At 38.1% G+C, this 11,496-nt stretch overlaps 1 pseudogene; it reads right to left on the bottom strand.

The window, feature by feature from the left end:
• Positions 1-382: 382 nt before the first annotated feature.
• Positions 383-1,932, bottom strand: LOC122744562 (annotated as a pseudogene).
• Between the last annotated feature and the right edge of the window lie 9,564 nt (positions 1,933-11,496).

The following is an 11,496-nucleotide window of genomic DNA, read 5'->3' as shown; positions in this document are numbered from 1 at the left end:
GAAGATCAAAACTCAAACTCAGAAAACGACAATGTCAAAATAGCTACATGCAAAGCCTCAAAGAAAAATGTGAATTGGTCTTGCCCCCCTACACCCCACCATGCCCCGGAGAATTTCTGGATGAGTTCAAAAGGAATTTTTTATGGTGCCAATTTTAAGTAGATTTTATTCTCCAGGACCAGAATTGCATTTGATTTGTTTACAGTACTGATAAAGTGCAATGTTGTTCACTTCTCTCCCTCTGCACATATTCAAGTATTCAGAATGCCCAGATTTTTGCAGGAACTTAAATGTTAACTTTTAAACTGCTACTGCCTTGGCTACAAATCTGAGTCTTTCAATTTTTGGAAAGCTGTGTGGAATGCTCTTTCTTCTGGTGAGTTTAGTCAACCTCTTCAATGGTGGGTCCAGAAGAGGCACATCTAGATGGGGCTGCTCTATCCCCTGGGAACCCACCAGACATGCCTCCTGGCATGCCACCTACACTCTGGTATAGCTTAGTAATGATGGGGTTAACATCTCCAATTCTTTCTGCTGATGCTCAAATTCTTCTTTCTCAGCAGTCTGGTTCTTATCCAGTTAGTTGATTATTTCATTACATTTGTCAAAGATCTTCTGTTTGTCTTCATCACCAATCTTGCCTTGCAGTTTCTCATCTTCTGTGGTAACCTTCATGTTGAAAGCATAAGATTTGAGAGAATTCTTGCAAGAAATCTTGTCTCTCTGCTTCTCACCCTCAGCCTTCTACTTCTCAGTCTCCTGGACCATCCGTTCAATGTCTTCTTTGCTCAGACAACCTTTGTCATTGGTGGTGGTGATCTTGTTCTCCTTTCCTGTGCTCTTATCCACAGCAGAAACATTGAGGATGCCACTTGTATCAATGTCAAATGTTACTTCAATCTGAGGAACACCCCTGGGTGCTGGGGGCATTCCTGTGAGGTCAAACTTACTAAGCAGGTTGTTATCCTTCGTCATTACTCTCTCACCTTCATAAACCTGAATAAGCACACCAGGCTGGTTGTCAGAATAGGTAGTAAAGGTCTGTGTCTGCTTGGTGGGGATGGTGGTATTACATTTGCTCAGAACTGTCATAACTCCACCAGCAGTCTCAGTTCCAAGGGAAAGAGGAGTGACATCCAACAGCAGCAAGTCCTGTACGTTCTCAGATTTATCTACAGACAAAATAGCAGCCTGGAGAGCTGCACCATAGGCAACAGCCTCATCAGGGTTGTCAAAGTCCTCCCCAGCCAAGTGGGTGTCCCCAACTGTGGACTTGACCTCAAAGATGCTATCTTCAATGGTAAGAATTGAGACATCAAAAGTCCCACCTCCAGGGTCAAAGATCAACACATTTCTCTCAGCACCAAACTTTTTGTCCAAGCCATAAATGATAGCAGCAGAAGTTAGCTCATTGATGATTCTCAGCACATTTAGACCAGCAATGGTTCCAGCATCTTTGGTGGCCTGATGTTAGGCATCATTGAAATAGGCTGGTACTGTGACCACAGTGTTTGTGACAGTCTTCCCAAGGTAAGCTTCTGCAATTTCTTTCATCTTAGTCAAGACCATAGAAGATACTTCTTCTGGATAGAAACTTTTGGTCTCCCCTTTGTACTCCACTTGGACCTTAGGCCTGCCTGCATCATTCACCACCGTGAAAGGCCAATGCTTCATGTCTGACTGTACAACTTCATCATCAAATCTTCAACCAATCAGATGTTTGGCATCAAAAACAGTGTTGGTGGGGTTCATTGAAACTTGATTCTTTGCCACATCACCAATTTAACATTCTGTGTCGGTGAAGGCCATGTAGCTTGGGGTGGTCCTGTTTCCTTGGTCATAAGCAATGATCTCCACTTTCCATTGTTGGAAAACTCCCATATAGAAGTAAGTGGTGCCAAGATTAATGCCAACTCTGGGTCCCTTCGACATGGCTGCTGGGGAGTTGGTTGTCATAGCTGACCACTGTAGAGAAATGAGGGCTGCTGCTGCACTGAATAGGAAAAGGATTTTTTTCAATTCAAATAAAAGAGGAAGAGATAATTGAGAAATAAAATGAGACTGCTTGTGGAGCCCAGAATTGTCAAGAAGACCAAAAAGTTCATCCACCACCAGTCAGACTGATGTGTCAATATCAAGAGAAACTGGTGTAAACCAAGAGGCATTGACAACAGAGTGAGAAGATGATTCAAGGACCAGATGTTGATGCTCAGTATTGGTTATGGAAGCAAGAAGAAGACAAAACACGTTACCTAGTGAATTCAGGAAGTTTCTGGTGCACAACGTCAAAGAGCTAGAGGTTCTGCTGATGTGCAACAAATCTTACTGTGCTGATATTGCGCACAATGTTTCCTTGAAGAATAAGGAAGTCATACTTGAGAGAGCAGCTCAGCTAGCCATCAAGATCACCAATCCAAACACTAGACTGAGAAGTGAAGAAAATGAGTAAAAATGTACACATTTTTATTTGTGTTTAATAAACTGCCAATGACAAAAAAAGAATAAATATACTACCTGGAAACTGTGATAAAACAAAGAGCCTAGACACAATATTTCAAGAAAATATTAAAGAAAATTGCACTGATATCCTAGAACAAGGGAGGAAAATAGAAATTGAAAGAATCCACCAACCAATCAGTTTGTGAAAGAGATCCCCAAATGAAAACTTCTGGCAATATTGTAACCAAATTCCAGAGCTCCTAGGCAAGAAGAAAATATTACAAGTAGTCAGAAAGAAGCAATTCAAAGATACCCAGAGAGGAACAATTCAGATATCACGGATCTATATATAGTCAGGATAACATAAAATTTGGAAGTTTCTTCTTTAAAGGATTGAAGGACTTGGAATAAAATATTCTGGAGGACAAGAGTGCTAGAATTACAACCAAGAATCACCTACACAGCAAAACTAAATATAAGCCTTTCTAATAATAACAGGGGTAAAGAAGGATGCCCATTATCACCACTATTATTCTCTATTGTACCAGAAATGCTAGCTATAGCAATAAGGGAAGAAAAATAGGTGGAAGAAATCAGAATAGATAATAAGGAAACAAAACGATCACTCTTTTCAGATGACAAGATGGTAGACTTGGAGAATTCCAGAGAATCACCAAACAAACCAGATGAAATAATTAAGACATTTAGCAAAGTTGCAGGATTTTTAAAAACCCACCTAAATCATCAACATTTCTATATATTACCAACAAAGTCCAGTAACAAGACCACATAAAATACTTGGGAATCTACTTCCCAAGACATCCCACAAACTATATGAACACAACTATAAAACAGAAGTAGACAACTGGAAAAATATCAACTGGTCATTGTTAAGTTGAGTCAATATAATAAAAATGACAATTTAACCTAAATGAATATACTTATTCAGTGCCATAACAATCAAACTAACAAAAACATTTTGTAGAGTTAGGGGGGGAAGACAATAATAAAATTCATCTTGGAAGAACAGAAGGTCAAGAATATCAAAGGCATTACTGAAAAAAATTCAAAGGAAGGTGGCCTTGCAATATCAGATCTCAAATTATATTACAAAATGATAATCATCAATACGATCTGTTAGTGACTAAAAATAGACTTGTGGATCAATTGAATAGTTTAGGTACACAATAAACAGTAGAAAATTACCAGAGCAATCTTGTATTTGATTAAAGCAAAGATCCAGATTTGGGGGACAAGAAGTTACTATTTAACAAAAACTTATGAAAAAATTGGAAAGCAGTTTGGCAGAAACTAGGTATAGAACAATGCATCCCACTGTGTAACAAGACTAAAATGAATACTTAATTTGGACACAAAGTGTGATACCATAAGCAAATTAGGGGAGTATGGAATTATTTACCTGTCAGATCGATAGATAAGGTAAAACCTATGACCAAACCAGAGATAGAGAGACTTAGATGATGTAAAATGGATAATTTAGATTACATTGGAGTTTTTTTGAGGCACATTGCATTTAATATCTTGATCAGGGTTACAAAGCTAAAAAGTTCCTAAGGCTGGCTTTGAACTCACACTCTACTGACTCTAAAGCCAGTGCTCTATCCACTATGCAACTTAGCTGCCCCTTAGATTATATTAAATTAAAAATGGGTTGCACAAATAAAAGCAATACAGCCAAAATTGATAAATGGTCAAAGAACATGAACAAGAAGTTTTCAGATGAAGAAATCAAAACTACTTATAGTCATCTGAAAAACTGTTTTAAATTATTATTGATAAGAGAAAGGCAAATTAAAATAATACTGAGGTACTACCTCACATCTATCAGATTGGCTGATATTACAAAAAAGGAAAACAACAAATGTTGGAGAGGATATGGGGAATATGGGACATTAATACAATTTTGGAGTCACTGGCACCTTAAAACCAGTGGCTTTGGGCAGGTGGGGCTCGTTAGCCTTGGCAGGCAACCGGCCTAGGGAAGGAAACACTAATTTTAAACCTCTGCTGCCTTGTGGCTATACCCATATATGGGAAAGGCTTCAGGAGTTAACCCCGAGGAAAAATCAGGAGTCAGAGTACCTTAGGCAGTTGGATGTTGGACATCACATCCCTCTGGCAACTCCTGCGGCGGCACTGGTGCCAAACTATACTGGCTCTGCCTCTCCTTTGGATCCACCAATGTGGTAGAGAGGGAAAACCTGCTGCATGGGCAACAGCTTGTTTTCCATATTGATCTGCCTAGGCCAGTGCCCTGGAGAGGACATTCCAGGTACTCCTCATGGAGTAGATACAATAGAGCATGAGGCAATTACTAGTTATAAGTCACTCAGGAGCCGTGGCTCCCATATCAGACTGCACAGCCACACTGTGGCCTGTGGCTCTTCAAGGCACTGATCCATGGTTATCCTCGACTGATGGAGACCTACACATAATATACTTTTGGAGGAGTTGTGAACTGATCTAAATATTTTGGAGAGGAATTTGGAACAATGCCCCAAAGGCTATAAAACTCTGCATAACATTTGATACAGCAATATCATTCCTAGGTCTATACCCCAAAGATATAAAAAAAGGAAAAGGACCTACATATACAAAAATATTTATAGCAACTCTTTTTGTAATGACAAAGGGAATTGAGAAGATGCCCATCAATGGAGGAAAGGTCAAACAAGATATAGCATATGATTGTGATGGAATACTATTGTGCTATAAGAAATGATGAGCAGGATGTTTTCAGAAAAAATCTGGAAAGTTTTATGTGAACTTATGCAAAGTGATGCTAGCAGAACCAGAACATTGTACACAGTAACAGCAAAATTAAACAATGATCAACTCTCAATGACTTAACCATTCTCAGAAATATAAAGATCCAAGACAATTCTGATGGACCTATGATGAAAATGCTGTTTACTTCTGTAGTAAGAACTGATGGAATCTGAATGCAAGAGTGAAGCATACTTATATTTTTTTTACTTTACTTTTTTCTCTCTTTTCTTTCATAACATGACTACAGTGGAAATATGTTTTGCATAACTGCACATGTATAACCTTCATTAAATTGCTTGCCTTCTCAATGAAGGAGAAGAAGAAGGAGGATAGGAAAAAATTTGGAATTCAAAAGTGTAAAAAAAGTGGTTAAAAATTCTTACATGTAATGAAAATAAATCATCATCTATTAGGGGAAATAATCTGTGCAATATAACACATAAGTACTGCAATTTACATACATAATAGGGGCTTACAAAGAGATTGCATCTTGGGGTTTAGAGTTCAAAGACATAAATATTCCCTTTTTCATCTTGAGAACCATTTAGGTCTATCTTGATCTTTTAAACCAAAGAAAGAATTGAGTTACGCCCTGAAGTTCTTAAAAAGGTACACACAATTCTTAAGAAACAAACTGAAAGAAAGAAGGGTACCTTAAGAACTGAATCAGAAAGATTGGTGCGATAAGAGCAACAAGAAAAAGGAGAAAAAAGTGCAGCTGAGCTATGGTCAAACTGATAGCGTTAGAGGAGGTCATCTGCTTGCATTCTAGAGCAGGACATTAGGGATGAAATTCAAAGCTGTGACCAATTGGACCCCCTTCTTCAAGGACTGAAGGAGTCCAGGAAAAAAATCTGTTTTTCTTCCAATTACTCATCTGGTACCTATCTATTACTACATCATATTCTGTTCATTCATTTACCCCCAAATTTTTGATAACCTAAATTTTATCTCCACCCTAAAGGAGAATCAAGATAACCATAATGTTATAATTATAATAGAGAAACAAAAGTTTGTCTAAATGTTGAGTTTTCCTAGCAAGGGGCTTTGAGCTATTGTGATTGTATTCTTAATTTTTCATTTAATGTAATGTAATGTGATGTAAACTCCATAATACAAAAAAGGATGGGACTATTGGACCTGAGACCATTATATTGTCCACTAGACTGAAATAAACAATCAAAAAGCAAGTTAATAGTTGTGATAGGGTATAATTGAGAAGATACCAACTGCATCTTCCACACTAATCCAGTACAGGACACTTTTTATAGAGAAGGCACTAACAAATGGAAAGAAATTCAAAATGGTCTGCTGTAGGAGATGATGTTTGAGCCAAAATTGAAAGGAAACTACAGAATCTAAGATGTTGAGGTGAGGAGAGAGAACATTGGAAAGCTTGCTTTGGTCATCCTTTGAAAAAGTAAAAATAGGAGCCAGAAAGTTGCATGTGAAGAGCAACAAGTATAATTTGGCTAGAGCAAAGATTGTGGGAAGGGTAGTAATGCTTAAGAAGCATAGGGAGAAAACTGGGAATCAGGTGGTAAGGGCTTTATATGATAGAGGAATTTGTATTTGATACAAGAGGAAATGGGAAGCCATTGAAGCTTTGGGAAGCCACAGGACAAACTGTTGAGCTTGCACATTTGGAATATCACTTCAGAAGTTCTGCAAAGGATTCCAAAAGTCTAGAGGGAGGAAGACCAATCTGAAGGCTAGTGAAGGAGTCAAGGTGAGAGCTCTTAAAGGCTTGATCTAGGCTACTTGCTGTGTAAAAAGAGGGAATGTTACTGTTGTGAGATATATTAGCCATATTGATGCCTTTTCTCAAACTGTTTCCTAAGGTTGGCATGTATTCTTGCCTCTGTTTATCTATTGGGTCCATAATTTTCCTTTAAAGTCCTCTCAAATGCCATTGTTCCAGCATCTCTTCAATTATGCTCTGTTTCTCGAGAGATTTGCTTATTATCTTGTAATATTCAACATTTTAAGGGTTTCTTTTCCTTTATAGGTAGTGAGTTCCATAAAAGCAAGGATCCTATTTTGTATAAATATTTCATTTTCCCTAGGAGATAACCCAGTACTCTTTATAGAGAAGGCTCTTAATAATTATTCACTGGATTTTGTGAATTTGAAATCACTGTTAGAAACATGGAAGAGAATATTTAACACAGGAAATTGCCCCACATTGCCCCCTGGTGGAAAGCCATACATTACGTTAGTATCATGCTGGGTGGATTTCCTATAGCAGGAAGAACTGAGAAAGAAGTAGTTTTTCATTTTGGTGGAGTTTATATAACTTTCTGTGTCAATTTGTTTCCCACAAAATGTGTGTTTTTACTCATCTGGGAGTTGATTTGATATGTTAGCGCCTACAGACCTCACCTACATCAGGCGCCACCTCTTAACTCCCAAAGGATCTGTCTCCTCAGATATATTTCCATTTCGTAAATGTCAGACTGTGAGTCTCATAATATTAGGCCATGGCTGGCGCTCAGAGCCCCAGTGGGAAGTCAGCAGCAGCAATGTATCTAACTGGGGGTGGGGAGTGGGTTGAGGAAGCCTATTCATTCATGCATTGCCATTCAAACACTGCTCATCACACAGTGCCATAAACATTGTCCATAACCTCTCCTATTGGGCCATTTGGGCAAGCACATGCCTGCCCCTGCTCCATGCTTCTTCCAGGATTCTTGACACCATACCACTAACCCAGTTATTGCCACCCCTCGGGCTGGTCAGGTCTCTGTTCTCTTGTGTTTCCTTAGAAAGCTATGGGGCAGAACTTGTAATTTTGATGCACTTCATCTCCAAGGCAGCCATAAGCAATTTCTAGGAATGGGCAGAAGGAAGGTATGCTTCAGACACAAATCTGTTTTCTTGTTAGGAAAATGGTAAAAAAAAAATAAGACAAGAATCTCCTCCATAGAATCCAACTGTTACTTAAAAACCTTCAATGATGGCACACTTTATTTGTATCCAGTTCTTAGCATAGTGTTTTGCACAGAGTAGTGGTATAATAAACGCTGTCTCTAATTTTTCATTCATTCATTCCTTTATGCATCTTTGGGCCAGTTCTGTTTTGGAATGTGTTCACTTAAGTCCTCAAGAACTTTGGACCCTATTTTCTCCCAACCTGGCCTAAAACTCCTTAATGCTAGCCACCTGCCTATACAATTAATAATAATAATAATAATAATAATAATAATAACAACAACAGTTTCTGCCCTCAAGGGGATTACAATTTAATAAAAAGAGGACTCCCAAAATGATTCAGGAAAGCAGAAGGGCTGGGAGAGAACCAAGGGTTACCTAGCATGGAGAATCTTGTTCCACGGAGTTTAAGCTAGGCAGTGGCCAGTGCAGATTGGGGTGAGCCAAAAGGTCCAGTTTCTGCCCCTTATAAAGGAAGGCTCAGGGAGGAATTTGGTGTTCTTTCCTCTAACCCTTCAGTCAGAGAGGAGAGGAGAATGAGGGAGGTAGTATTAGTTAAGGTTCAAGTTGGCAGTATGGTGTTCATCAGTGACGAGCTCAACCTGGGGGGGGTGACTTGTTTAAGGAAGTAGAAATCAGAGCAACAGGTGCAGAGTGGAGAGAGTTGAAAAGTCCAGATTCTGCCCCCTGTAGAGGAAGACTTTGGGAGGAGTATGGTACTCTACCCCCTAGCCCCTCAATCAAAGGGGAGATTCCATATACTATCCCCATGACTTCCCTGACCAAACTACCCTTTCTGGACCAAACTATACTATGTGTACTGTCTTCCTATTTTAGAATGTAATATCCTTAGGAAAGGGATTGTATGATTCCTTGTATTTGTGTTCTGAGTATTTAGCACAGGACTGACACATAGGATTTTATTTTTAATTTTAAAAAATTAATTAACAAAAGAATCTATTCTCCCTCCCCAAACTCTTCCACCATCCCATCACCATTGGGAAAAGAAAGAAAAACAAAATTCTAAAAATATTCAAGCAAGCAAAATGAATCCCCACAATGGCAATTTCCCAAAATGGATGTCTTAGTCTACACCTCTGTGACATGAGGTGGGCGGTGTTTTGCATTGTGGCTCCTTTTGACTTGTGGTGTCATTGACCCTTAGTCATTGTATGAATGATCCTCCTGTTTCTGTTCACTTAATTCTTCATCATTGACTAGACGTCTTCCCAGGTTTCTTTGAAGATGTTCTTTTCATAATTTCTTATAGTACAATTCTAATCCTTTGAATTAATATATCATAATTTGTTTAATCATTCCCCACTAATGGGCCCCCCCTTGTTTCAATTTGCTTGACAATGCAAAAAGAATTCCTCCAAATATTTTTGTGCAGATGGATCTTTTTCCTCTTTCTTTTCCCTCCTTGGATCATTAACTTAGTAGTAGCATTAGAGGAACATTGGCTAGGCATTTTTTAGTCACATTAGGGCCAAACTTCTTAAATCATGGGTCCCAACCCCACAGAAGTTGTGAATGTGGGTAAGTGAATGTAGGGTTTGCAGAAAAATTGGCAACAGTAAAAGATTATGTAAACCTCTTTTATATATCTATATGCCTGGAGTTGTCTGAAAATTTCTTGGATCAAAAGGGGTTGACAGGGGAAAATGTTTAAGAAGACCTGTTTTAGGAGAACAATTCCAAATAGTTTTTAGAATGGTTGAGCAAAATCATTGCTCTACCACGAGTGAATTATTGCATTTGTTTTTCCCCAACTCCTCCAACATTTGCCACATCCTCCCTTTTTTGGGGGGGGGTATTCTTTGCCGATCTGCTGACTATGAAGTGGAAGTTACTTCAGTTACTTTAATTTGTATCTCTAATTATTAATAATTTGAATCCATTTTTCATACAGCTATTGTTACCTTGGATTTCTTCTGAAAACTGAATAGTCTTAGCTTTTGATCATTTATCAATCAGTGATTCCTATTAGAAATTTGAATAATTTTTCTAATGAATCTTGGAAATATCAGAGAAACTTGTTGCAAGGATGTTTTCCAGTTGCCCATTTCATTTTATTTGTGTAAATACTTTTAAAATTTTATGTGATATATTTACTTCTCCCTTCTTTCCCCTATTCTCTTTACTTTTCACAGAGCCCAATCCTAGAATCTTGTCCTTCCTTTCTTTTCTTTTAATCCCTTCCCCTTGATCCACCCTCTGTGGCTAGAGTTCGTTTTGCTTCTTAAGAGTGTCTCTCAGTCTGTCCTTTCTCTTATTTCCCTTTCCTCTGTCTTCCTATTCTTGCCAGTTTCCCTGTTGAATGAAATATATTTCTGTATCCAAATTTGTGTGTATTTAATATTCCTCCTTCCTTCAACTATTTCAGATGAAAGTTCAGTTTGTGTTGTCAGCAACCATACTTCTTCCTTTTTGTTTGTAAAGTCTTCCACTTGTGCACCTTGTTTATGTAAGATTTCTCCCATCATTCCTCTCACCCTTCATCCTCATTATTATATTTATTTCTCCCTCTCTTTCTTTTTTGAGACAATACAAACACAACCCCTCTCCCCTACTATGGCTAGGCCCTCTAATTTATTTGATTCCCTCAATGACTCTTGGTATTAGCTTACCAAGAAAACACTTGTTTCTTCTCCCCCTTTTAAAATGTAAACATTTCATCCTTATTTATTCCTTTATGATTACTTGTCCACAGTTTTTACCTTTTGTATTTCTCTTAATGTCTTTATTTTCATTTAACAATTTTTGCTCAGATCTGGTCTTTTTTTTTTTTTGAGAGGCAATGAGGGTTAAGTGACTTGCCCAGGGTCATACAGCAAAGTAAGTGTTAAGTGTCTGAGGCTGGCTTTGAACTCAGGTCCTTCTGAATCTAGAGCCAGTGCTTTAACCACTGAGCCACATAGCTGCTCCAGCTCTGGTCTTTTCATCAGAAATACCTGGATATTTTATTAAAGGATCATTTTTCCCCCATAAGGATATGCTCAGTTCTGTTGGGTAAGTTATTCTTAGTTGTAAGCTTTTTTTCCCTTTTCTTATCTTGGAATGTAATAAACTAAGCTCTCTGCCTCTTTGTAGTGATTGCTGCTAAATCTTCTGTGATCCTTACTGTTGCTCTTTGATTCCTTGAATCCTTTCTTTCTAACTTATTGCAGTATTTTTTTTGACCCAGCTCTAGATATAATGTTCCTGGGAGCTTTTATTTGGGGATTTCTTTTAAGAAGTGATAAATGAATTCCCTTTATTTCTACTTTGCCCTTTGGTACTGAGAAATTAGGTCAGTTTTCATTTATTTGTTTGGTTGTATGTTTATTTATTTAT

Source organism: Dromiciops gliroides, chromosome 2 (assembly GCF_019393635.1).
Source record: "Dromiciops gliroides isolate mDroGli1 chromosome 2, mDroGli1.pri, whole genome shotgun sequence".
Classification (NCBI taxonomy): domain Eukaryota; kingdom Metazoa; phylum Chordata; class Mammalia; order Microbiotheria; family Microbiotheriidae; genus Dromiciops; species Dromiciops gliroides.
This window is presented reverse-complemented; position numbering and strand designations above follow the sequence as displayed.